Source organism: Condylostylus longicornis, unplaced genomic scaffold (assembly GCF_029603195.1).
Source record: "Condylostylus longicornis isolate FDR11 unplaced genomic scaffold, ASM2960319v2 ptg000010l, whole genome shotgun sequence".
Lineage (NCBI taxonomy): Eukaryota > Metazoa > Arthropoda > Insecta > Diptera > Dolichopodidae > Condylostylus > Condylostylus longicornis.
Genome location: NW_026577979.1, coordinates 10465887 through 10492383, shown reverse-complemented (window position 1 = coordinate 10492383; position 26497 = coordinate 10465887). Strand labels below are relative to the sequence as shown.

Sequence of the window (26497 nt, the reverse complement as noted above, 5' to 3'; positions counted from 1 at the left end):
TTGTCATTCTCGAGAAAATTGAAGAATGCCAAAACTATATTCAGTCACGTTTTCGTTCTGTAATTATAGTAAATAAAAAAGTTTTTGAAGATTTTTAATATCTTGCTTGATTTAAGCGGTTTTTTTTCCTACGTTATGCGCCCAAAACATAACAATTAATTAGAATGGTTTTATGGTTCAAAAATATGCACGTCTTTTTAAATTTTAAACGCTCCACATTTATAAAGTGTTTAGAATTTGAAAATTAAACTAAAATAAATAATTTGCTATATTTTCTCAAAATTTTCAAATTCAAAACAAATCCGAGAAAAAGGATACCAAGAAAATTGAAAATTTTTTCTTGAAATTTAAATATTCAATTCGAAAATAACAATTAAGTACAACGTTAACTGTGACTAATCAGGCATGTCGTTTAATTCAATCCTACTATGTAAGCAGTATCCATATGTCAAACGATATTTCTAGCAATATTTTCCATTTTCGGAAAAATATTTATAGGATACTTTCAGTTATTGCGTGTCGGAAGTATCCTTTATGTTTAATTTAATTAAACTTTTCCATACAAAACATTAAAATAAAAAAAGCTGCACCCTTATCAAAATCAAAAGTTTTAAATTTAACTTTACACAAGATACAAGATTGAAAAAGGATTAAATATTTTTTTTATTTTTCCCAATTTGCTCATTTTATCTTCTATTATGATGTTATTATGTAAATGTAATCTTTATATTTTATCTAAAATGGCCTAAATTTTTATGGAATTTCAAATGATTTTTTAAATGTATACAATTGAAAATATGAAATTCTATAATGTTAATTTTAAATCAAATTACAACCCACGTCATTCTAAAAAAGAAAGTTTTTTAAAGTTGTGTAAAATAAAATTTGATTACAAATTGTGATCAATAGCTATTGTAAATAAAAATCAAAAACATTTGAAGAATAAATCAAAAAATTTCAAATAATATTGAAATTTCAAAACAGTTTTTAACAAGGATATTGATATAAGGAGGGTAAATTCCAAATGTAAAAATTATTTATTTGAAAAAATATAAAATGTGTTGGCATTCTTGAATAATTTTTGGACAAAATAATTTACAAGCAATAATCGTTTACGTCGGCTTAGGATTAGACAAGAATTAAAATAAATATAAAGAATGTGCTCCACTATACACTTTCTTCACCCTACATTTTTTAAGTCATAAAATATACAACACATTAAAAATGTTTGTTATAATTACTGACTTGTTATAAGTCCGAAAAAAAATAAACAATAATTCAAGTTTGAACTGGATTCATTTTAAAGTTCTCTTTAAAAATTTAAAAATTTTTTTAGCTCGCAAAAGAACCTTAAAATTTCCTTTTAAAAAACTTTAAAGTAAAACTCTGTAATACCCCTACGAATGAATGATTTTAAGTATTGTATGATAATTACCACAGAGTTCGGTACTTAATCCTGCTTTTCTATTTGTTTATGCAAAATTTTATTACTGTAATTTCAATAGTTTCCAAATTACACGACTAAATGATTTTCGAAGTTGTATGGTCACTAAATATCAAGAGATTTCAACTAGTTTTACCAAATACAAGAGCCTTAATAAAATATTTGCTTGTGCGAAATTTCAATAATGTAACTTCAAAAATTTCCAAGTTATAACCAAGTGACCTTCAAAGTTATATGGTATATACCATAAGGATATAATTTCTGAGATATAGCAAAATAAATTTTAAAGCTCTGGCGTAGCTACCTGAACAAGTGCTTCGATCACATTTAATTTAAATACAGCTCATAAATCATTTACGAAAATTTAGTGAGCTAAGCTTAATTTGTAGTTTTCGTGTTAAAGTTGCGATGAACGGATAGATGAACAGCCGGGCAGACATGCTTAAAACAACTCAGAATTCGATACTGATCAAAACCATACACTTATGTCCATATTTCACACTATTATTTCTTAGTGTTACAAATGGTAAACCTCATTTATTATATTTGCATGCGTTCGAACGGGTTAATTAATCATACAAATTAAAAAAAATTATATTCATCTGAATCAAATAAAAATCATCTTTCCACTTAATTAAATGTGATTTTTCATATGAAAAGTCAATTTTTAATGAAAATTGTTCAGTTAATTGCTCAATTAATAAAATTTCATTAAAATTCAACAATTTCTTAAGCAAATATTCGTGTAATATATCAAGCCAAATATATAAATTTGTTCATGGTATAAATATAAAATATAACAATTATAAATAAAATATTTAAAGCATATATATAGCAATTTAAATTTCCACCAAGTTTCGTATTTATTCTGTAACTTCAAAATATGTTTCTTTCATATTAGCTTAAAAAATTCTTCATTCTCAAAAAGTCTTCATGAAATTAATCTGACACATAACATATTTTTTTTCGAAACTCAATAAATAATCGCTTATGTTTATATTTTGATTTATAGAACTGTTATAAGTTTAACGAAAATGCATATGCAGGGATATGAATCAAAGGATATAATAACACAAACAAAAGAAAAACAAAGTATAATATGAGACGACTAGAAAACAGAGCCACTTGAAAATAAAATAATAAACTCAAACCAATTAATTTTTCGAAATTAACTTAACAGCCGTCTGAAATTAAAGTGTACATGTTAATATTTAAGAAAGATATCCTTGATAATAGCAAGAAAATGCCATTTTCAAGGACATTTTCCTTAAATATTAAAAAAGAGTTTTGGCATATTTACAAAAAAAAACAAAATATGTGTGTAAAAATCTTTATCATTAAATTTTATTCAGCAATTTTGAATAAAATATAATTAACATAATATTTTCAAAAATTTTATTTATTAAAATTATTTTCAAAGCAAAAACAAATATTGTATAAATAAATTCATATTATAGCATTAAATCATGTTAAATTACCTCTCTTTTCCTCAGTAGTAAATTAATACTATTTTCTGAGCATAATGTATTCTCTTGAGTACAACACGTGTCAGTGTTAAAGAACAGATAAGAAAAATTCGCTTCTTTACAACACATACATAATAGTGCCTATAACATTTAATTTTACACAAAATTTTAAAATGGATTTTTGTTAATTTATATATAAACATTAAGATATAAGCAGATAAGAATAAATATGATGTTTACAAGTACGAATTCATTATTATCTTTAAGTCTGCAGCATGAAGTACATGAACCCTATTTATTAACAAAATAGGTTTATGATTTTATTTCATTCTTTTGATGAAATTCGGGATTCAGAAGAAAAAATTAAAAATTCTGATAATCTACGTACTGTGACGGCGGTAATCAAGATTTGGCAATAAAGCAAGTAAATTTTAAAAATTTTAAGTGAAGAATCATACATGTTTCTAACTTTATTTTTTAAAATTTTAAAAAGCATATGTTTCTCTTTTAATATCTTAAAAAGTAAACGTATGAACTCAATGTGTAGAACAAATTGTATATGTGATAGTACGATAATAAGCGACATGGCTTACTACTATAGTAAAATTATAAAATGAGTAATAAAAAATTTAAATTATTGAGCAGCCTAGATAACTGCAACAAGTCCCTAGACTATTGCAGAGTTGTAAGATTCGCAATAGTGTACGAAATTGTATACCACAAAAATAATAAAGAAACCTGCAGCCTCCGAATAAATTCTTTTAAAAAACATCATGTTTTTTTGTTTTTATAAAATAAAAGTAAGTAATAAATTAACAATTTTTTCTTTAAATTTTCATTAATAAACTAAGTGAAGCCACTTTTCAATATTTCATATTTTATTGATCAAAATAGAAGAGGTTTCCAGCCATTTAACTCTCGATTTATGGTTATCTACACAATTGATTTTCAAAATATATTTTTTTAAATTAAAAATTCCAATATTCGTACAATTCATTCATTTATATATGTGTTGTAGTATGTATATGTATATATGTATATCATAAAAAGTGTATTAAATTTTGCCAACTTAATGCAATATGAATAAAAGGAAACGAATTAATTAGTCGTCTACCAAAGTAATTTCCGTTCAAAATCAGCTTTATGAATAGGTTTAAAATATTTACAATCAGTATAATCGTTTCCTCTTATAGCTTATATAAATTACTATTACTTAAATTTAATTAATTTATAAAATAAATTAGAATAAAACGAATAGTTTGTAAAATAGCAAATTCCTGTTTAAAAAGTGAGAACAATTTTTTTTCAGAAAACACCAAAATTATTTTGGCCATACAAAGTTTTTGCATACTTTTCGAAGAAGGAACATAATATGAATAAAAAATAAAGAAAACTTTACCATAGTGGTAAAATTCTAGGGTTAATTAGGTGAGTTAAAATGAATAATTTTATTTTTAGCTGGCAAGAAAACTTTGAATCTAATTTTCCGATTTTACAGAAATTTGGAAAAATTAGCATAAAAAATAAGAAGTCGAAAAATTTCCGAAAAATTAGGAGCCGAAGTCTTCTGACAAAGTAAACTGTTTATAAATTTCTACAAGATGTTAAAACTTCTTCATTAACCACATAAGAGTAACGATAACAAAAATTTACAAAAAAAAACGGACCTAAAATGACAGAAATGACGCATAATTTTTATGGTCATACTTTCTACTGCCTTTGTTTTAGCATTATTTTCATTAGGATGACAACCGTTTGAAAGGTGAATCTTTTCGTAAGAAATTTACTATAAAATATTATTAATTTAACGTACTACAATCACAATTTTCTTATTGAGTATATTTGTATACCGTATACAAAAACTTATGCAACGAAATGTAATATAAAATAATATTTGTTATAATATAACACATATAAGTGAATCTAATAAACTTTTGGACGAAAATATTTTTGTGTAAAAATTTAAAATTTCTTTTACCGCGAATTTCTTTCTACTTTTGGTTTCCATTAACATTTTAAATAATTTGAAGAACACATCCAATTCGACAAGTATAATTTGTTAGTATCGTCAAAATATGCCACGCAAATGCTGTAACACTATTTATTAACTTGTTGCGATATATTGATTTTTTTGTTAAATTTTTTAATGGTAACAATATCTAATGTGTCAAGTTTATATAATAAAATCGATATTCTTGGTACTTCAATTATTTTAATACAAAATTAATTTTTAATAAAATGGGGCGGAATTTCATATTATATATATGTTGTATCTATACAGAATAATATGTATACACAAAAATTGTTACATATCCATCTACTACTACTTTATTAGTTTGACAATGAATGATGAGTGTCTATTTAAATTTTCAATTTTATAAGCGTAGGCGTGTAGTAAAAATATAGAAAGCACACATGCAACATTTCAATATTGCATGTGGGTATTAGTTTATTCGTCCTGAAAATGTTAATTTTCAGCAAACTACCTCATCTTTATTCTATATCAACAGAATATAATATAACACTAATTGTTATATAAGTGCAGTAACTCCAACACTTTAGAATTACAATTTTTTTTTTACACGCGCATAAAATTTACATTTTTCGCCTCCAACAAGTACTGTATTACTATTATTAAGTGGGTATATTTGTTATACTCTCAGTAATATTTTCAAATATCCTGAAAATACCTGAACAATTACAAAAAATTCTTTTTATTGCATAACTTTTTATTCATTTTAATTTAAAAATTTTCTCATTCATTCAAATATTTACGGCACTTCAATCTATATACTTTAATAAATCTACAGCAATTCTTTTCAATATTTTATAATTTCAATAAATTCTTCACCCATGCTCTATCTACTATTCTTTAAACAAAATGTATTGAATATCAAGTTGCTTTTAACAAAAACAAAAGAATGAAAATAATCTGATTGAGAAATGATTTTCAATAATATTTTCGTTCCATTAATTTTATGCCGTATTATTGTCACTTTATCAACAATATAAAAAGTATAATAATGACAAAAGACAAAAAACAAAGATTCTACTGAAAACAAAGGCAAAAACTCAAATGAAATTTTGAAAAATGAAAAATAAATTTAAATATTTCCGCTAAATATATCAAATGTTTTTAAATCATTCAGCAAAGAAATAAAAAAAAAACAAATCTCACACCTTCAGTATTTTTTACTTATTCAAGTCTGTCAATAATTTTTTCGCGCACATTTTGTTATTTGGGTCAGTCTGGTTTTACGATTTGGTATTTAATTGATAACTTAGGAGCTAAATTTTATTAAATTTACTTAATAAAGTTTTGCATAAGAGTTTTCATTTAAAACATCTTTCATTTTCAACGAGCTGAAAATCATCAATATTATAAAACAAAGGAAAAAAAATCTAACTTACTCTAAAAGCTTTTGAGGCAGTAATGGTATAACTGTTAGTATACCTGCCAAATTATAGCTTATAATTTTATTTTATAATTAATAAAATTCAAATAATATTAACAGTATCGAAACAGTATACAATACGGAACTTAAAGAAAAAAATTGCATACTTTTAGGGTAAATAAAATTCTATTACAGTGATGTAGAAAAAAACTCTATTAAACAATTAATAGATAATGAATTCAATACAATTTAAGTGCTTAGATTAGGTTAGGTTGCACGGCCCCCCGAAGGGTACACCTTGGCCACCAACACCCATTGTGATGCCGCCGGAGTTCCTCAGAACCCGGCCAAGATCCCTACCATTTACATTCGCTAGGCCCGTAGCCCGCCCAAAAAAGTGGAACCCAAGAAAGAACGCCTGGAGTTCGCCAACGACGGACACGAGCATAACAGGTGGGTCACCGTTTCCTCCTCCTCCCCCTCGTCACAGCAGCTCCTACAGATTTAAATGCCTAAACGCTTCATGAATATATTTAAAAAGTTCTAAATTGAGAAGTCTCCATCTGCCTCAACAACAACATCAGATTGTAATCATCAATTAATAAGTCCTGCGATCTCTCATAATATTTTAAATTTGGCATTAACATTAAGTATGAATAAACGCCACCCTATGGAAAAATTACAAAAATTCTGTTAATAAATAATTTTCAATTTTATTAAAAACCAATTATGATATTGTTATGTAAACGCTACAAAATATCACCCATTCCTTCACGTGATTTTGTACTATAGCTGTAGGTATAAATTTCTTGAAAACTTAAAAATATTGCGTAATTTTAGCATGTTAAAAAATTCAAGAAAAACTATTTTATTAAATCAACAAAAAAGTTTTTTCCTCTTTTTTCACAAGTGGAATAAATTTCAAAAATATTTGGCATTAAATTTTACAGACAACTATTAATGTACAAATTATGTATTTTTGTGTAAATATTGTATATATGTACATACACATATAATTATTATCTAAACAATTTGTAAATCAGTTCAACATTTTGATAAATATGAAAACTTTTAACTAGAAATGTAAATTATAGCAACCTTTAAGATGTAAATACATATATTAACAGACTTACTGTCTCCTATATGTATTAGGCATTTTCATCATTTTCCTTTTTCCATCTCATATTCCACTTTAAATTCAATTCATCAGGAAATTTTTGAAATGGTATGAGTTACATAGCTTTCATATAACAAAAATAATTTATTAATACTAAATTGATTTTTATTCAGAATGAGGAAAAAATAGAAGAAAACAGCCATTGAAAACTTTGTCACTTAACTTTTAAAGAAGAATTAGAAAAAAAATATTACAGAAAAATTTCAACTTATTTGACTTTTAAATATTTTGATTTAAAAAAGTTTTTCCTATAAAAAACAATTTTTTTTCAATGATTGTTAATAATATTAAAAATAATTTCCCAGTATCTTAAAATTCTTAGCAAAAAGGACTTTTTTTTTTGCTAATAGTTATAACAGTCGTTAATTTGTCCGTTCTAAATTATACTTAACATAAAATGACCTTGACAATGATTTATAAAGTTAATGATTTTTGAAAATTCAATTATTTCAAATTGATTTCCAGACACAGATTTTCATGCTTGTTAAAATCAATATTCTCTCACCTTACATAATGTGTAATGATAATTATTCTTAAAACTACTCCCACTGTAGTACAAATTAACTGCAAGGAATGTGAAGTGCTTTGCTTAAAAAACACGTGTGAATATATATTACGAATTTTTCTGAAAAAATAAATTGAATTTTCTAATAACTTACGAATATTGTCATAAAATATTTTTGTTTTTAAAATTTTGAGTACAACAAAGTATTGAAAATCATTTGTGTATAAGATTTGTTTGTCAACTCTCACTATCATAATTTTATTATTCTGCAAAGGGATAATAAAACAGAAAAAAAAAAGTTATTTTTTACGAAAAGTGCACGTTGAATATAAAAGAAATCATAAAATATTTTAAATTATCAAAAGCATATGAAGGATATTAAAGAACTAAGGAATGCTGAGCAAAGGAGCAGGGGTCAGGATTTTATTATTAATAAATTTCAGTGGATGTAACATTTTTATAAGAAAAATTTCAAAAATAAAAAACTTTTAAGACGGCTAATTTTATATTCAAAACTTTAATCAAATATGAGAAGAACAACTATATTGTACACATGAATCTTGTAAGAAATTTTAGCACTAAACCAGTTCGCAATTATATACATACATATGCATTATATTCATTAAAAAGAAAAAGTGAATAATAAAGATTTGATGGAATTGACAAAATCGTTAGATCAGTGAAGTCCGTATGATGAATTCCAAGAATTTCATAAGAACTTCTACAGGTATCAGTATTTTGAACATACTTTTAAAGAATACTACTTTAATTCGCACTATTGCAGAAGTTTCAATAGTTTCTGAGATGCAGTAAAATTACTTTTTAAGTTGCATGGCAAATTACTTTTGAAGTTGTATGAAAATTATGCGAGCAAAATATTCAGTTATTCCTTTTGGGGAATCTCTAAAACCATTTTGTATTTTAGCGGTAACATATTAAATTAAGAAACCATTATCGCAGAATTGTTATAATCAAACATTAAACGCGAACTTCATTGTGGTTATAATAACAATTGCTTATCAACCATCATAAAAATACAACGTAATATATTAAAATACCAAATTGATTTACCACAATTTACCACATCAAAAATTAAATATAGAAATATCAAATTTAAAATCACAATGTTAATTCATGCCTGACAATTGCCTTTTGTAGATCCGATTACAACTTAATCAAATAATAAACACATTTTCTTCATTTTTATTCCATAAATCAATATAGATTTATAGAGTTAAGATTAAATTATACCCATTTGTTTCTATATGAAAAGGAACAGAAATGAAAGCTTCTAAATTTAAATTCAATATAAGAATTTACAAAATGCATGATTTCATTCCGCCAAGAGTGCGTGTAGTAGAAAATTACTTTCATGGTATATATGCGAACACGTTTATAAATTATACTTTATTATTCCATGATATAGCTTTAAGCATGATTTCATAGTATCAAAGAATGATTGATGAAAACCTGTCTATTTCATTCTTTATTTGTTATTTTTATATTTTTGAAATTTCAATCAGTTTTTTTATTTCCCAGCTTCAATAAACGCACATAATAATTTTTTTTGCCATTATTACATGTGACGTATTGCTACTGTAATCCATATATTTTCTTTTTATAATATTGTACAATTCAATGGCGGCGCATTAACGCCTTCAAAAGAACAAAGTAAACAAGAAAAAGAATAAAGTGAAAAATATATTTATCTGCAAAATTGTAATGCTCAAAGAAACAAAGGTAATTTTAAAGTGCTTAGATTCAAAGGAAACAAGAAAATTGCTTTTTTAACACTTTTTTGTTTTTTGTTTTTTTTTTTGTATTTTTTGGCTCACTTTTTGTTTTTTAATGATCATAAATGGTTTGAACTGGTAAATACAATTTATGTAACGTCTCAAGTTACATGTACATTAAAATGCTCTTCGTGTAGATGATATAAATAAATCCTATATAAGGGTTGTGTTTCCAAAATTATTAAAGTTGATAATATAGAACTCAAATTTATGTGAGGTGTGTGTAAGCAGAAAAAAACAACTTTGTTAAAAATTTTTTCATTCACATAAATTTTTTCACAAAAAAAAAGTTGTTTAATTTAACATTATAAAACAAGGCTACTGATTTCCCTGTTTTACAAGGATATTTTTAAAATAAAAACTGAAAATTAAAACTTCGAAGGAATTTGAGCAAACTTTTTGATGTAGAATGAAAGTGTGTCAACTTCGACAGAATTGAAAGTTTGCTCAAGCCGGAATGCTTGTGAGAATGCAACCCACAAACCTACATCACTGTCAAATACTCTCTTGGCCTAACTGTGATATTTTTAGTTTCATGATTTTTAACTATGGTAAATTCTCGATTAATCAATATAAAAAATTTGACTACGAGTTAATATTTAAAATGAATAATATACCTGGCACCCATTAGACTTGCTGTTTGCAAAATTGTATTTACGTTGTATAAAACTTCTATGGTATGCCATTATTAGTTTGTATTATATTCTGATGTTGAAAAATAGGACGAAATAAAATAAGTCAATGTGACTCCAGGTCTTCATTTTCGTAGACTACTATTTTTTGGTTTTTAAGAGAAAATTTTTACATTTTCAATATCATGTTATCATAGAAAAACCGTAATTTAGGTCAATTAAAATATGGACTAATTGATTATTAAATTCATTAGAAAATTTTTATTTTAAGTTTTTTTCTGATCATAGAAAACGATCAAGCGTGCATACTTAAATATTGTTTATTTTGAATCCTAACGCAATTGGAGGGTATTCTTTAACGAAACTTACCACATTTATTTTAATAATTGAATTTCTCTTAAATTTTTACAATATTGCAGAGGAAATCTGTTAAAGAGTAAACAGCATTTCGGTTAAAAATTAATAAAATTTTAAAATTTAATTTTCTTGCGTCTTAAACTGCGAGAAATTTTTTAACTAAAATAATATTTTCAGATTCTATAAATATCCAAATATTCTTTGCCAAAAATTATTAATGACTAAGAATTTTACCAAAATGTCTCTACAATAAATTCAATAATTAATAATTTAAAAATAAAGAATTGTCAAAAAAAAGGTAAACAAAATTATTCAGAAGTGATGCTTAAACTTTAATTTTTCTTTTTATACCTTTATTAACACCTTAATTAATTTGGGTTTCCATCATTCAATTCAAAATTTCAAAAAATAAAAAAATTCTCTTTCCTACAAACAATAAATTGAGAAAGAGAAATAAAAAAAAAATATTTTCCTTGTCCTTTTAAAATTTTTATTATTAATATTCTACTACCATTTTTTAAAGTCATCAAAATAGTAATTTTTCCCTGCCTCACCACAATGTGGCAAAGTATGTCGAATGGTTCTTCATAAAGTTTCCCTCTAATACACTATAAAAGAAAATCAGTGAAATGGATGAAAGAATTAATGAATGTTAAGTAAAAACAAAAAATAAAGAAATAAATTTTATTAACTGACTTTTATCTGAAAATTTTCTTAAAAACAAAAAAATAAAACAAAACAAGAAAAAATATTTTTAAATAAATTAAAAAAGGTCAAAGTATATAATTAACAGAGAATATACGTAGAAGGTTATTATTATCAAACATGTATACAACACACACACATTCTTTGCTAAAGTGCTCTTTTGATCTTAAAATAAAATGAAGGAAAAAGTATATGTACAAAAAAGGAAATTGAAAAATGTCTATATAGACAAAAAAAAGAAATCTGACGGCGTTTTTTAAACAAAAAAGAAAAGCATAACAAAAATTTCTCGCATGAGACCCGCCAAATATTGACATAAATTATAATTATCCTTTCAAAAGAAAAATGATAAAAAATTTTTTGCCAAAATTTATTATCACTATGATATTTAAGTACCTAAACACAAGAACAAACTAAAAGTGTTAATGAATGGGTTTAATCAATGTGCACACAAGTGTTAAGAATACAAAGACATCTATAATAAATATCTCTTGAGAATAACGCTTCCCACACACACACAATATAGACACAATATAGAGCGAATACATTGAGAATCTCTATTCTTGTGATAGAGAAATATTAAATTAATTGAATTGCCGAAAATTTTCCATAAAATATAAAATCCTTCTAAATATCATTCTATTATACTTAAAGTATATTTAAAATATAGCTCAGTTAATTGTCAAAAACAATAAGTTTATATAGTATAAGAAAATAGTAGAATTTTATAATTTTAGTGACTTGAAGTTAATAATATCCAACTATACGAGTGTTATACACAAATATTGAAAAAGTAAAAAAATTTTTTAGAGTATTGTTCAAAAAACTGAAGTAAATTGAACCACACATGACTGTTAATTAACTATTCACTCAGTTAATTAAAAATTTTGAACTTTATTGGAATTTAAATTTTTTTGATGAAAGCGAGAACAATTCCAAACAGCTTTAAAATTAGTCAGCCTGAGAATGACCAAGTGGCTTTGCTGATTAAGTCGTCATTGTAATATTACTTTTTTGTGAAGTAATTTTATAATTACAATTAATACAAAAATTTATGAAAAGAACTTTTTATTTTGAACCTGAGACCTTACTATGTAATTCCATTTTCGTCAGCGGATTTTCGTATTCGGAGTAGTACCAATCAATTTGTATGATACTACCTATCCATTTCTACACATACGAAAATTATTTCGCGAAATTTGAATAACATAGTAAGGCCTTTGTTTTCTAGAAGCACCTTTAAATATTAGTATAATCCAAAAAATCATAAAATCTATAATGATAATTAACACTTCTAACAAATTTTTCAAATAATTTTTATGCTTTTATAATTTTTATTATGATTTCATATTGCATATGCCTCGGCGTTTCAAACTTGTATTATTAGAGGTTTATACTTGTAAATGCAAAACTATAAATCATAAACCTAAACAAGTACTGATTTTAAGTTGACTTTACTGATAACTTAATTTTAACGTAATGGAAAATTTTCTAAAAAGGACGAAAAATCACACAAGAGGCAACAAAACTCAAAAATAATAAAATGCAATCTACACAGTTTTCAGAAATCACACGTGTCAGCTATTATTTAACGAAATGCCATAACTGGCTTAATTGTGAAGTTTAAATTTACTTCACTTCCAATAAATGAACCAAGAATCAAAATATAAAATGAATCCTTAGCGAATAAAAAATGAATACTCAGTTAGGTGGATGTAGATCATATTTTTCTATAAAAATATAATCCACCATTATAATTATTCTTTTGTTCTTAAATTCAAAAATATATCAAAATGAATAAATGTTGTTAATCCAATCATAATCCGTAAATCCCTAATAATTTAACTGACAATTTTCATTGTTTGTTCTAACAAAAATAATCTTCGCACACTTTTGAAATTTTTCATTGGATTTTTCTTTAACAAAAACTATCATTTATAATAATCTAAAATTAAATTATATAAAAAAAAAATTTTTATATTATATTCTGTTCCCATTAATATCCTTGACAATCAAAATAGATTTACTTTCAACCCATATTTCTGCTCAAAAAAAGTATGTTCAAACAAGTATATGATGTACTCGTATATTGTGCTTTATTTATAACATTACATGATGAATATTGTTATAACACTGTAAATGAAGTCTAATGTAAGTGAGAGTGTAAGTGACTACAAGTGAAATGCGTAAATATTTGCACTTGTATCAGATAATGAACCCATACATATGTACTTCATGGTGCTATTGAAAAATAATTAAAATGGAGCAATGATATTATTTCAGTTTACTGGCATTAACTTACAATTTCAAATATTAGTTTACCGAGTTCAAACTTTAATTCAAATTCATTTTTCGGTTCAGGGCTAGTATTTTATTTTAATTAAAATTTCCTCCAAAGTTAGCTGTGCCTAATTTTAGTTATATCATACCTTTTTCTGATGTGCCAGATAACTACCATCATTATACTACTATACTTGTCAGTAATATTCAAATACCTTAGTAAAATAAGCCATCTTAATCTATATCTATGCGCTTTAAACTGAAAATAAATTATATTGAATGTTAAAAAGTTTTTGAAAACTTCTATGCCATTTAATTTATTACACCATTATCTATTAGTATAATATGCATAAATATAGGCATGTAAATATGTATGTATGTAATCTGACATCATCATTTTAAAATAAAGAAGATATTATAAAACCAATGTAAAAAATCTGATGTGGTCAGCACATAACCGACCGCATTGTGTATTGTCTAGTTAAATGAAAGTGTTTCAGAATATTATAAAAATGTCTGTTAAATACTTCTTTCCAATTTTTAGGACATTAGTAAGCTTATAGTTAACATACTTAGAAAAATGTAAATTTGGCTCTTAGTAGAGTTTCGCTTTGTGCTACCCGAATTCCCTGAAATGCTCGCCAGTTAGTTTCGGTAACAACCAGAACTCAAATATCAAATTTCAAGAAATTCCATCAATTTGTTCTGTGGATATGGTGAAAAATGTAAAATCGGCCCGCAAATCAGTTCTTGAGCCCTGATCTTTCCAAAAAAGTTTTATGTTCATTGCTTTAATATGAGGAATTCATATATTAAATTTCAATGAAATCGGTTGATTATTTCTCTTTATATACACAAAAATGTATATTTGGCCCGTAGTAAACGCCCAGTTGCTGATGCCTGATTTCTTCCAAAAGTTAGGAATTTTTGCGTATGATTGAGCAAAGCTTATATATGAAATTTCAAGTAAATCGGTTAAATACTTTCTTCAAAATGGTGAAAAATGTAAAATCGGCCCGCAAATCAGTTCTCGAGCCCTGATCTTTCCAAAAAAGTTATATGTTCATTGCTTTAATATGAGGAATTCATATATTAAATTTCAATGAAATCGGTTGATTATTTCTCTTTATATACACAAAAATGTATATTTGGCCCGTAGTAAACGTCTAGTTGCCGATGCCTGATCTTTCCAAAAAATTTACATGTTCATTGTTTTAATACGGGGAATTCATATATTAAATTTCAATGAAATCGGTTGATTATTTCTTTTTATATACACAAAAATGTATATTTGGCCCGTAGTAAACGCCCAGTTGCTGATGCCTGATTTCTTCCAAAAGTTAGGAATTTTTGCGTATGATTGAGCAAAGCTTATATATGAAATTTCAAGTAAATCGGTTAAATACTTTCTTCAAAATGGTGAAAAATGTAAAATCGGCCCGCAAATCAGTTCTCGAGCCCTGATCTTTCCAAAAAAGTTATATGTTCATTGCTTTAATATGAGGAATTCATATATTAAATTTCAATGAAATCGGTTGATTATTTCTCTTTATATACACAAAAATGTATATTTGGCCCGTAGTAAACGTCTAGTTGCCGATGCCTGATCTTTCCAAAAAATTTACATGTTCATTGTTTTAATACGGGGAATTCATATATTAAATTTCAATGAAATCGGTTGATTATTTCTCTTTATATACACAAAAATGTATATTTGGCCCGTAGTAAACGTCTAGTTGCCGATGCCTGATTTCTTCCAAAACATACGAATTTTTGCGGACGGTCGAGCTGAGCTTATATATAAAATTTCAAGTAAATCAGTTGAATACTTTCTTCAAAATGTTCCAAAATGTAAAACAGGCCCGCTAAAAAGTGCAGTTCCCGAGGCCTGATATACACCAAAAGTTGATCGATCCGTGCCATGGTGGAAACAAACTTACATATAAAATTTCATCAAAATCGGTTCAGCCGAACTTGAGATACACGCGTGCACACACAGACCGACAGACCGACAGGTTGCTAAAAATAGTTTATTTACACTTCCCTACTATGGAGAAGTACGTTCCCACCGAAAACTCGATATGCAAAATTTGTTGCCATCACATAACCTACCTATTGTTTACACAATACGGTCGGTAAAAACACTATGGGATAGTTTGAAAATTGATGTATTGCAACTTGATGATCGTTAAACTTTGGAAAATTTTATAACATTTGAAATCCTTCGGAAAATTTTGTTGAATAGCCTACTTTGGATTTTATTTTTTAAAATCTTTCTTTTACTAGAGTAAAGGACATTTTACAAACACTATAATTTGTGCTCGTATATAAATTCAATATATTATAAGTTGTATTTTTGGAAGTGATTATACACGTATTCGCCGCCTTATACAATTGTTATTAGATTAATAGTAAGGAAAAATGAATTCTAATAGGTAGATCAGTGCTCATGTAATTTTGTACCAAGTTATAAACCGAATAATAAATTTATAATACTTTAGGAATGAAATTTATATAAATAAAAAAAAAATTTATGCAAATTTCTATATACGACCAAGCAAAGCAAAATGGTTAATAATTTCCAACATTTATCAAAAAAGAAAAGAAAAACAACAATAAATTCTTGCGTGAATATCCATTAATGTTTACACAAATATAGGATCATTTGTATGACAATAATGTCGCAGACCTGTGTCTAGCGCAGATGAAGAGGATAATTTATAGTTCAGACTATTTTATAACTTAATTTGAATCTCATATTTTATATTTTGAAAATTAAATTATAAAAATTCTAAGTATTCATATTTTGGCAGTTAATCATCAAAGAACTAAATAATATAGAATTTCTGTTACTGTTTTATGATTTTCACTAAAATTTCTTCAAATTTTTATTGTCAAATAGCTCATTATGCATATGACATTTAATTTTTCATTTAATTTTAAAACTAACTTCATTATGTCATATTTATAATAAACAAATATATCATTAAAAATTGTTGAGATTAGATTAAATAGCTGTAAAAGCTATAAAAATAATTCTAATGAAAGTCAGTCTCCCAAAAATATGCAATTTTTAAACATTAGTTTTCTTTTCAATTTCGACACCAGAAAATCCAACATAATAAAATCTAATTTATGTTAGTCGAATAAAAACATAAAATAAACATCAAGAAGAAATTTTTATTAAAATTTTTATATTATAACATCGAAGACTTTTATCATATACCGATATTTTTCTAATATATGCGAATTTATGGTTAAACAGAGAATCGTAAATCCAAAATATTAAATTCTTAATACTATAATTTTTTCTTTCTGATTCATAAAATTTCATTGACAGCTTTGATAACACACACACATTAATAACACACGAAAAAAATAAATGATTTATATGGGATTTTTTTATATAATCTAAATTGGAAAGGAGTGTAAAAGTTGTATAGGTTTAATATACTTTCACATACAAAAGGTTTTTGCTTTATCTTATTATCATAAATAAAAAAATCAATTATCAAAAATTATATTTATCCGATAATAATTGGATTCAATTTCCAAAATCCTGATAATATTATTAGAAGAATGAAAAATTCAATATTAATATTAAATTATTTAGTTAAAACCAAAGAACTTCAAATACTTTTTTAAAAATAAAAATTTTACTTGCAGTGCGGAAAAATAATTAGCTGTGTTTAGAAAATTCATATGGTTTTTAATTTTGAAATAGAAAATTAATCGAATCAACGCATAAATAACATTTTAAATCAAATATAAGAGAAATTTATTTTTAATTTTCAATTTATTTCAATAGTTTATGTACAGGATTGTCTAATAGTGATCTGAAGCAGGCTTATAAATTAACATAAATAAAATAAAGACCTTAAATTAAATTAAAATCATTAGTATGAATGAATGAAGGTAAAGGGAAGCTTGTTAGAAATAATTATTTTCAAATATTCTAATTAAGTAATCAAAAATTTTAGGAACTACAAAAAATCTTTATCTAATCTCGTGTTGGTCGCTATGAGAGAGAATTTAATTGACTTTAAAATTAGTTTTACAAGTTTATTCTGTCTGTGGTATTTCCGTCATAAGTCATAAAGAAAAATGTACACATTAAACGCAGAAATACCTTGGCTTCATCAACTTGAGAACATAGAAAAGAAGATGTCCTTACTTTTTTGTACGACGTTATTTATTCAATTACACTGTTCTACATTTTGCTTGATTTTCACCTCTTTCAAATTCTGAGACGTATGCAATATTTTGCAATATAATTAATTATTTGGTAGGATTTCCAGATTTTTTTCGGTTATTGCTTTTATGATTTAGGTATTCATAAATATTTATATGTAGAATTTCTTGAAAACAGTTTAAGACTTAAGACCCAACTATAAAGGACACAAAATAATTATATTTAGAATTTCGAAAGAGTTCGGGGCTTTATTCCAAGCTTTACAGGTGTACAAAAAGAAATTCTTTATCCATTGTTTATCATAGTTTTTAAAAATATTTTGTGCTTTAGTAAAGTTTTCTTAAATATTTCAATTTGCAATTAAAATCTCATTTCATTCAGCTAACAATTACAATATGGATGGAAATTGTAATACAAGTGTAACTCCTTAACATAATTTACACAATTGTTCTAATTTAAACATAAATTATTCATTTACATATTTAGTATTACTTCAACAAAAGATTTCATTGTTTTGTTATTTAGGGTACAAAAAAATGTGTAATTATTTTGCAAGTAAGTTTTTGTACGTTGTAATTAAAATTCAAATTAACGTACACATAAAAAATTAAAACAACAAAAACATATTCAATTTTTCCTCAACAAAATCTAATTATCCGTACCACTATAATTACAAAGTCAAAAACAAAATATTTTTTTGCAAAGTTCTGAGAAACTCGTCCCCTAATAAAATTACAATAGTTACAAGTATAACATGGTAATCTTGTCCCTTATAATGGATATTATATAAACCGTTTAAATCACATATGTTAAAGTAGTCACCCCAAAAGAGTTCGAATATACTAGCTAAACTTTAATTCATATATTTGAATTAGAAACTTATAGAATGAAAAAAGCAGATGTGTTATAAGTATCCTTAATGTTAATGGTGATGAAACGTTAAGAAACCATTTTGAATACCACAACATGTTATGCAGGATATACGAAAAACTACGCTGATTGCAACCTGAGCTGGAAAAACCTGTTAGAACAGTCAGGTTCTGCTGGTAATTATTATGGAGACTCTGCATTAAGTATTAACTAACAAATTGACTTGTAAGAATAATTTCTTTCTTAAGTAAAATTTAGTAAATAGTAATTCTTTTTTAGGATAGAATAAAGTAGGCAGATTTTTCTCACATCAATGAAAACTCGTGTTTTGCACAATTCAAAAAAAAACTAGAGCTAATATACTTATTAATTTTGCCCTGTCTGTATAAGACAGAGATTAATAAGATTAATTTTGATATGTCTTCGAGTGAAACCTTCTTCTTCGATGAGAATTTTTTCTTCTCCCATACTCAAAATACTAGAGCCAAAAAAATCAGAAAGATCCAAAAAAGGACATTTTTTAATTCACCCATTCTGTATGTCAAATGTCTTTTTTCGTTCGGACAAAAATATTTCGTTTATCGTGATGTAAAATTTGTGAGCTTTTGCCACACAAAAGGATATGATGAGAGTAACCAGTTTTTTACATAATTTTTTTTCCAAAATTTTTATAACTATTCCAAGTTGTTGACTAATAAAAAAACTAAATTTCAATTGCCGGTACCAGGTTTTCCCACCAAAAGAATCTATCCAATTAATATTAATCTTAACTAACCTATATTGATAGTCGAATCCGGCTCCTATGTCAATGCTATGATTATTTAAAATCAATGTTTTGGAAACAGAATAATTCAACTATATGGTTTAATAAAAATATTTTTAATAATTGTACAGGAAAACGTTTAAGGAAAATATTACATGATTTTTTTTAGCACCAACCGTTTACCGATATTTACAAAGTGCGAAATTTTGGCTACTACATACAGCTAACGCCCTACTAAATTAAAAGTAGAATAAGAGAAATTTAATATAAGCTTTGCGATGAAAGGAGGTTTTTCTACTTTTGCAAAATTGAAAAAATGAGTGTGTGTTTTTTTTCGATTTAGGTTCGAATCGAAGTGTATTTAGAATAGATACAGAGTGCAGAATAGATATACGAGCTAACCTACTTGTGGACAGACTGAATTTTGTTGGAAGTGTACTAAAAATTAAATTAAAAAATAATTAAAATTTATAATTAAAATAAATTTCAAACATTTACCTTAAAATTGAATTAAAATCCAATCCTTATATTATTTTTGTTTTGCATAAATTAATAAACATCTTCTATTACTCGCAAGTTCTTAATAATACTGTTTTATAACAATCTGAATAAATAATTTCCTATTTAATTTTTTACTATTAATCTTCAAAACTTTACAAAATATTAAATAAAGAATTTAAAAAAAAAAAAATTTTTAATTAATTGTAAAGATATTATTGTATTTTTCTGTAATTCTAGCAAATGAAAAAGAAAATATACATGTAGTTAATTTAACAACACACTGAAAAAATTAAACGACTCACTTTTTACACCGCGTAAATTTAATTGCGTGCGTTAGAAACTTAATTTGCAGCCTTCACTAATGTTTTATAGCAAAAAATCCTCTACTTTTAATTTCATGTAAACGTTCTGTAACAAATTTTTATTTTTTTTTTTTGTTTTCTGCTTTAAAAAGTCACATATGCCTACTATAATTTTCAAAAATTATGAACTAAAATAAAATTTTTTTACAAATTACAATTTAAAATAAATTTTTTTTTTTATTTTTTTAAATTATTAAATGAAACACCGTTATAGCTTCTATCAAATTTATTTTGATTTTTATTTTTCGATTTCGAATAATAATTTTTTTTTAATTGCGAACAAATAAAATTAATTGTGAACTCATCAAAATCCAGTCGATAACTGTTTACAAAATTTTGAATTTAACAATGTTATATATAACAAAAATCTCTTAATATTACAAAAATATACAGTTATACACAATTATTCAAATCGATATACATACATACACATGTACATAAAATTCATTATATATTCAATAGCATCTTTTATCTTCCACGTATACTGAAAATAATGCATAGTACATAAAAATATTACAAACAACTATACAAACAATAAAAATACATAAAGATAACGAAAGCATAAGAAAAATAATGAAATCGCATTATTTTCATTTTCAACAATGCCACCATTTTTTTTTCATTCCACAACAAATAATGTTTGTATACTAAGCTACTCATATGTACATAACATTTCATTTCACTAAAGTATATTAGTACTTTTGTATAATAAAAGTGGGTGCTAAAATATAACAATTTTTGTTTTGTGTTGAATTTACGAATGAAATTATTTTGTAGGTACATGACATCTGCAAGAAATTTCTGCAAAATTCAACCAAAGAAAGAGTAGAATGCAAAAAAATATTTGAAATATTTGCGTTTGTATGCATAAGTGTATGCAAATATACATATATTTTAAATGTATGTAGTACTATGAGCATTATACAATACAAATTTTAGTACTTTGCTTCTTGTATACACAAATGAAAACAAGAGTGTAAGAGTAATAAATTTTGATAATAACTAATTGTGTAAATGAAAAAGAATAGAGAGAGAGACAGAAAAAAAGAACGTGTTTTCATTCTACACGTGATTTTTGTTTATCCCAAGTAGCAAATGGTGATGATTATTTGCATTTAACAATTTTTTGACTGAAAAATTTTTAACTTCTTAATAAATATAAAATCATATACATGTATTTTAAAAAAGTTGGAAATTGAAAAAATTCGCGGGCGATATGAAAACCAAAACTTAAAAACAATAGAAGAGTAAAAAATTTTAAATTATATTTCCTAAAACTTCTTTTCATAATTATTTGATTCGACTTTATTGTGTTGGAATTTCAGAACAAAATCCAATAGAATTTTAAAATCTGGAAGCATAAGTCTTGATTTGCATTGATGTGGCATATATATAACTAGCCTAAATCCAGTCAGTTATAAATATCGATTTTAGGTTTATTAGTTTCGACATTTAAGTGAAGTAATACAATTTTTAAAACAATCGAAAATTAAGAATAAAACCATAAAAGTAGATGTAGTTCGTACTGCGTACATCATATTTATGAAAATTCTCTCATATAAGTGTTTTTTTTATTACATTGTAAATAACACTATCCTAAAATGAAACTTTTCCTTTTATGAAAAATTAATTTTCCTCAAAGTAAAGCTTCTAAGCTTATGCACATTCAATTTCAATGGAAAAAAATTATTTCTGCAAAAGCTTTAAATTTTCATATTTTATCATTAAAATATTCACCGTTAAAAGTTTTCCAAAACTTTCTCAAGAGCTTAATATCGAGTACCAAAAATAAATTTCCCATATCGAAAAATATCCTTACTTTCAAATCCATTTGAGTACACAATATTATGAAAGCTTTTCCATTTTTAAATTTATTGCTTTTTCATAATTTTCTTTAATTTAATAAGGTTTCTCATAAGGATTTCTTTTGAAAAGACACAATGAAATATTAAGAAGCTTAAATAATTCCATTAGTAAAGAATTGAACATTGTCAAGGGATTTAAAAAGTAACCCCGAAAAAAAAAATTGAAAAATGTCTTGACTTTTTAATTGTATACAAATTTTGTATATACGAGTAAAAGAGTAAATCTCTATTAAAACTTTGAAATTTTTTAATGCTTTGTTTATAAAGTAAAAAGTTTTAATCAATTAGCACATCAACAAGTTAATTGAACTTTATACAAAGGATATTTGAAGGATATTACTTATAAACGCATTTTGAAAAGTAATAAAAAAAGCACCAGTTGAAAATTTTGGAAAATTAATTTAAAAAAAAAATATTATTAATCGATTTGAGTTGATATGGTCAGTACATAACCAATTACAAAACATATTTTCAGATAGAGACTTTTATAAATTTAAGGAAAACTACGCTATTAAATCAATTCCTTGAACCTAGTATATTGGAAAAAATTCATAACAAAATCCAAAATAATTTTAATAGGTTTATTTAAAGTAAGAAGAGGATTTCTGTGGTGAACCCAAAATATAAAATTTAGAGTGGTCATGATGCCATCTTTCTTATATGCAATACCATTTTTGAAAACTTTGGAAAGGTAAACGTTAGCCATTATTACTATTCAATCTACTAGAATTCTTAATGCTGCAATCTATTAAAATTCAGCATAAATCTTGTAAAAGTAAATCAAAATAAAGTTGGGTCAAACCAATGGTTTGTATTGTAGCACTTTTCCCTTCAACAAGTGAAAATTCTGCTTTTAAATACAGTCTATGTATACCTATCACACTATTAAAATTATTTTCATTCATAAACGATACTATTTCTAGGATTGCATATATTTAGGATGAACGATTTATGCAGTCTTTGAAATAAAGCAAAAATTAATATAAAAAGGGGTTAACATAATGCTCGATTTTAAGGGTTAATTGTGTGAGTTAAGGAAAATAATTATATTTTTTAATGTCATGGAATTTACCGTTAGCTTTTTGCGTTTATAGAAATTTGAAAAAACGTGCGATTTCGGAAATATAAGGTGTCAAAAATTCAAATTTTACAAATTTCAAGGGGCGATAACTTGAGAGGGGAAAAATTTTCTTCTAACGAAATGAACTATTTGTTTATGTCTAAAAGTCTAGAAGAGAAACGACATCAAAAATTTGGAAAAAAAAGGACTTTAGATAACGGTAAATTTGAACGGCCATTTTGTTTTTCTAAAGTTCAACTGTAGTATACCGCGCTAGGGAAAGCAAGCCGCTGCCTTTCTTCGTTTACAAAATTTCAAAAATGCTTATGGTTTCATTGCAACAAATAGTTAAAAAAGGCCATTTTTAAGGTTTTGGGGGGGTATAACTTCTAGAGGTGGGGAGATAGGTAAAAATTTTGTTCTACGGAAGTAAGTTTCTAGTAAAGATCTATGTACATATAAAATTTCAGCTTTCTATCTTCAAGGGTGTAGAAGTTTTGTAAACAAAAAAAGTGTGCACGGACGGACGGACGGACGGACAGAGTGAAACTAATAAGCACTTTTTTCAAAAATTTTTTTGGAAAAGTGCTAAAAATTAAACCTGTAATATTAAGAATGAATAAAATTCAATTTAGAAAAATTTTGAAAAAGCGATTCTGAATTTCGATTATCATTAGAATTCGCGTCACTTTTAACAGCCTTTAGTTCAAGAATTCAGTAGAACAAAAACTCTGAAATTTGAATTTTACAATAATTGCTGTAGATAATTTGAAAATTATTTTGTTTCAAAAGAGTATTTAAATTTTAACTAAATATAAAATATTTTCTATGGTTTAGTGCTAATAAATACTCTTTAAACATTTTTTCAATAAAATTTTTCTGTTTAATTTTAAGCAATCATACAATACAGACCATCATAATCACTGAAACTCTTAATAGCTGCAAAATTTTCTTTCAATTTCAATATACGTATAATACTTCTTAATAAAGATTCAAGCATTTCAGTTTCATAATATTGAAAATTCAAAGGAAATTGCATAAATACTTGCGAATGAAACGCATGACATCACAAACCATTTATATTATTTCCGTAATTTCCGCATACCCTATATAACGACACTATTATAATCCTTTTTAAAAATGACAATTACACAATATTCAATCTGACGCTTTTACTAAACTCTTCAATAATGGAAGTACTACGCGTTCAAGTAGTTGGAAAACGCATTTTTATAAATAAATATATAAAAAAAATGAATATCCTTTTTTTGCAAAAGCATCCTATGTACATACAAGTCAACATATTATGAAATATAACTTAATTCGTTAACTTTTCGATTCATATTTTCCAACATACAAATAAAATAACATTCCTTGAAAAAAAAAATAAGAATAATTTCATACGAAATCAAACACAATCAACATAAAATAAAAAATGAAAAGAAAAAACACAATTTCCTGAGGGCTTTTAACATTTCTGAATACATAAGTGACTTTTGCGTTAACTCCTTTTATAAATGTTACTATAACGAATGATTTCTTTTTTTTTTTTTTTATGTTCACGGTACTCGGTTCTCTTAAAAAAAGACGTCATAAAACAGTATGATAGCGATTATTCTATATAATATGAGAAGCGGTTCTATTTATTTTTACTGCACTCAACATTTTTAGAAAAATTTTTAAAAGTTTATTATCTCTTTGAGTTTTTATAAACCGCAAAGTAATTCGAATGGGTATAATTTTTTTTTTTATTCGTACATACACGTTTCGTGTTTCCTTTCTGCTTTTCATGTGGTTTACTTTTTAGTTATTCTATAAAAAATAATAAAGTAGCTATACAAAGTTCTGAATGTAGAGAGTAAATATGTTCTCGTACCTAAATACAGAGTGATCACGAACTCAATTCATTCTAAAATATTTTACACTCTATAAATTTTCTAGAAATTACGGAATTAATTAATTTTTGAATAAACTCAAATTAAAATTTAAGACGACTGAGCATAATTTCAGACAAAACTACAAGAAAAAAACTATTGTTAAACAATTTTTTCCTCATTACTCACACTACTCCGCAATCTGAATGGTGAAGATCTATATAACAATAATGTTTTTATAATTACATAGCATCTAATTGAATTTGCTTATATGAGGGATTTAAAAGTCTTTAAATCAAAATTTAAAAGTCTTTGTAACATACTTTAGTCTTTGCGTACAATAAAAGTAGGTATTATATTAGATCCTAAAAATTTGAAGATTGATACAGTAATATTGATTAATACTAATCATGTTGCAATTATACGGCTTTGAAAGCTGTAAAGAATAGAAAAACTGTAAAATTTTATATTAAATGGTAAGAAATTTTAAATTTTATTTAATTTTCTCCTAAATTAAAGCATAACAGTACATTTAAAACATAATATATTACAGTTATGGGTAAAAGCTGCCAATGTCATGGTTAGAAATACTTCATTTGATCACCGACTCATATTCTACCATATTTTGTATATTTTTGAAATATTCCGTTCTATTTCCATCAAATTTCAAAATTGTGTACAAGAGTAATAAAATCTACTTCAAAATATTAAATCAAAAGTTTAAGCTCCATTTTTCAACTTTTTCTTTAAAACTTTTGAAGGGCAATATACTTACCCTTAAATATGAATTTGGCTAGAGCGTTCAATTTTTACAAGTTTAAGACTTCTAGACTATTCATTCTAATTTTAAGGCATTTGATCTAGAAGAAACAAAGTTTTCCCAAATAATTTATTTAACAAAGTTGATAATAAAAACGAATGAATTTTCCTGAACATCCTGTTGTATTTTGTTCCTGCAAAATAATACTAATACAAAAAAAACAAAGATAGCTTACAAAAATTGCACTCATCCAAATTATTTTGCGGTCTATGAAAACTCAAAGAAATAATAAATTTTTTTTTAAAATGAAATTCTAAATATTCCACGTTCCTGGTAAAATATGTTTCCTTAGTTGATCCAAAATTATAGCATTAATTATTTTATAACCACTTAATAAGTATTTTAATTTAACAGTATAATTTTTTCAATTAATTCACAAGATAGAAAATAAATACAATTTAGAATCAACTTTATAAAAATCCTTTAACTAAATTAA

The 26497-nt window shown here is 25.4% G+C and overlaps 1 protein-coding gene across 1 annotated transcript in view; it reads right to left on the bottom strand.

Moving 5' to 3' along the window:
- The window catches only part of LOC129619053 (uncharacterized), a 93437-nt gene extending 72740 nt beyond the window's left edge, over nt 1-20697 (bottom strand). Inside the window, exon 1 of the mRNA XM_055534131.1 lies at nt 20078-20697. The gene's annotated coding sequence lies outside the window, so the exon portion shown is untranslated. The remainder of the gene's footprint in view (nt 1-20077) is intronic.
- Between the last annotated feature and the right edge of the window lie 5800 nt (nt 20698-26497).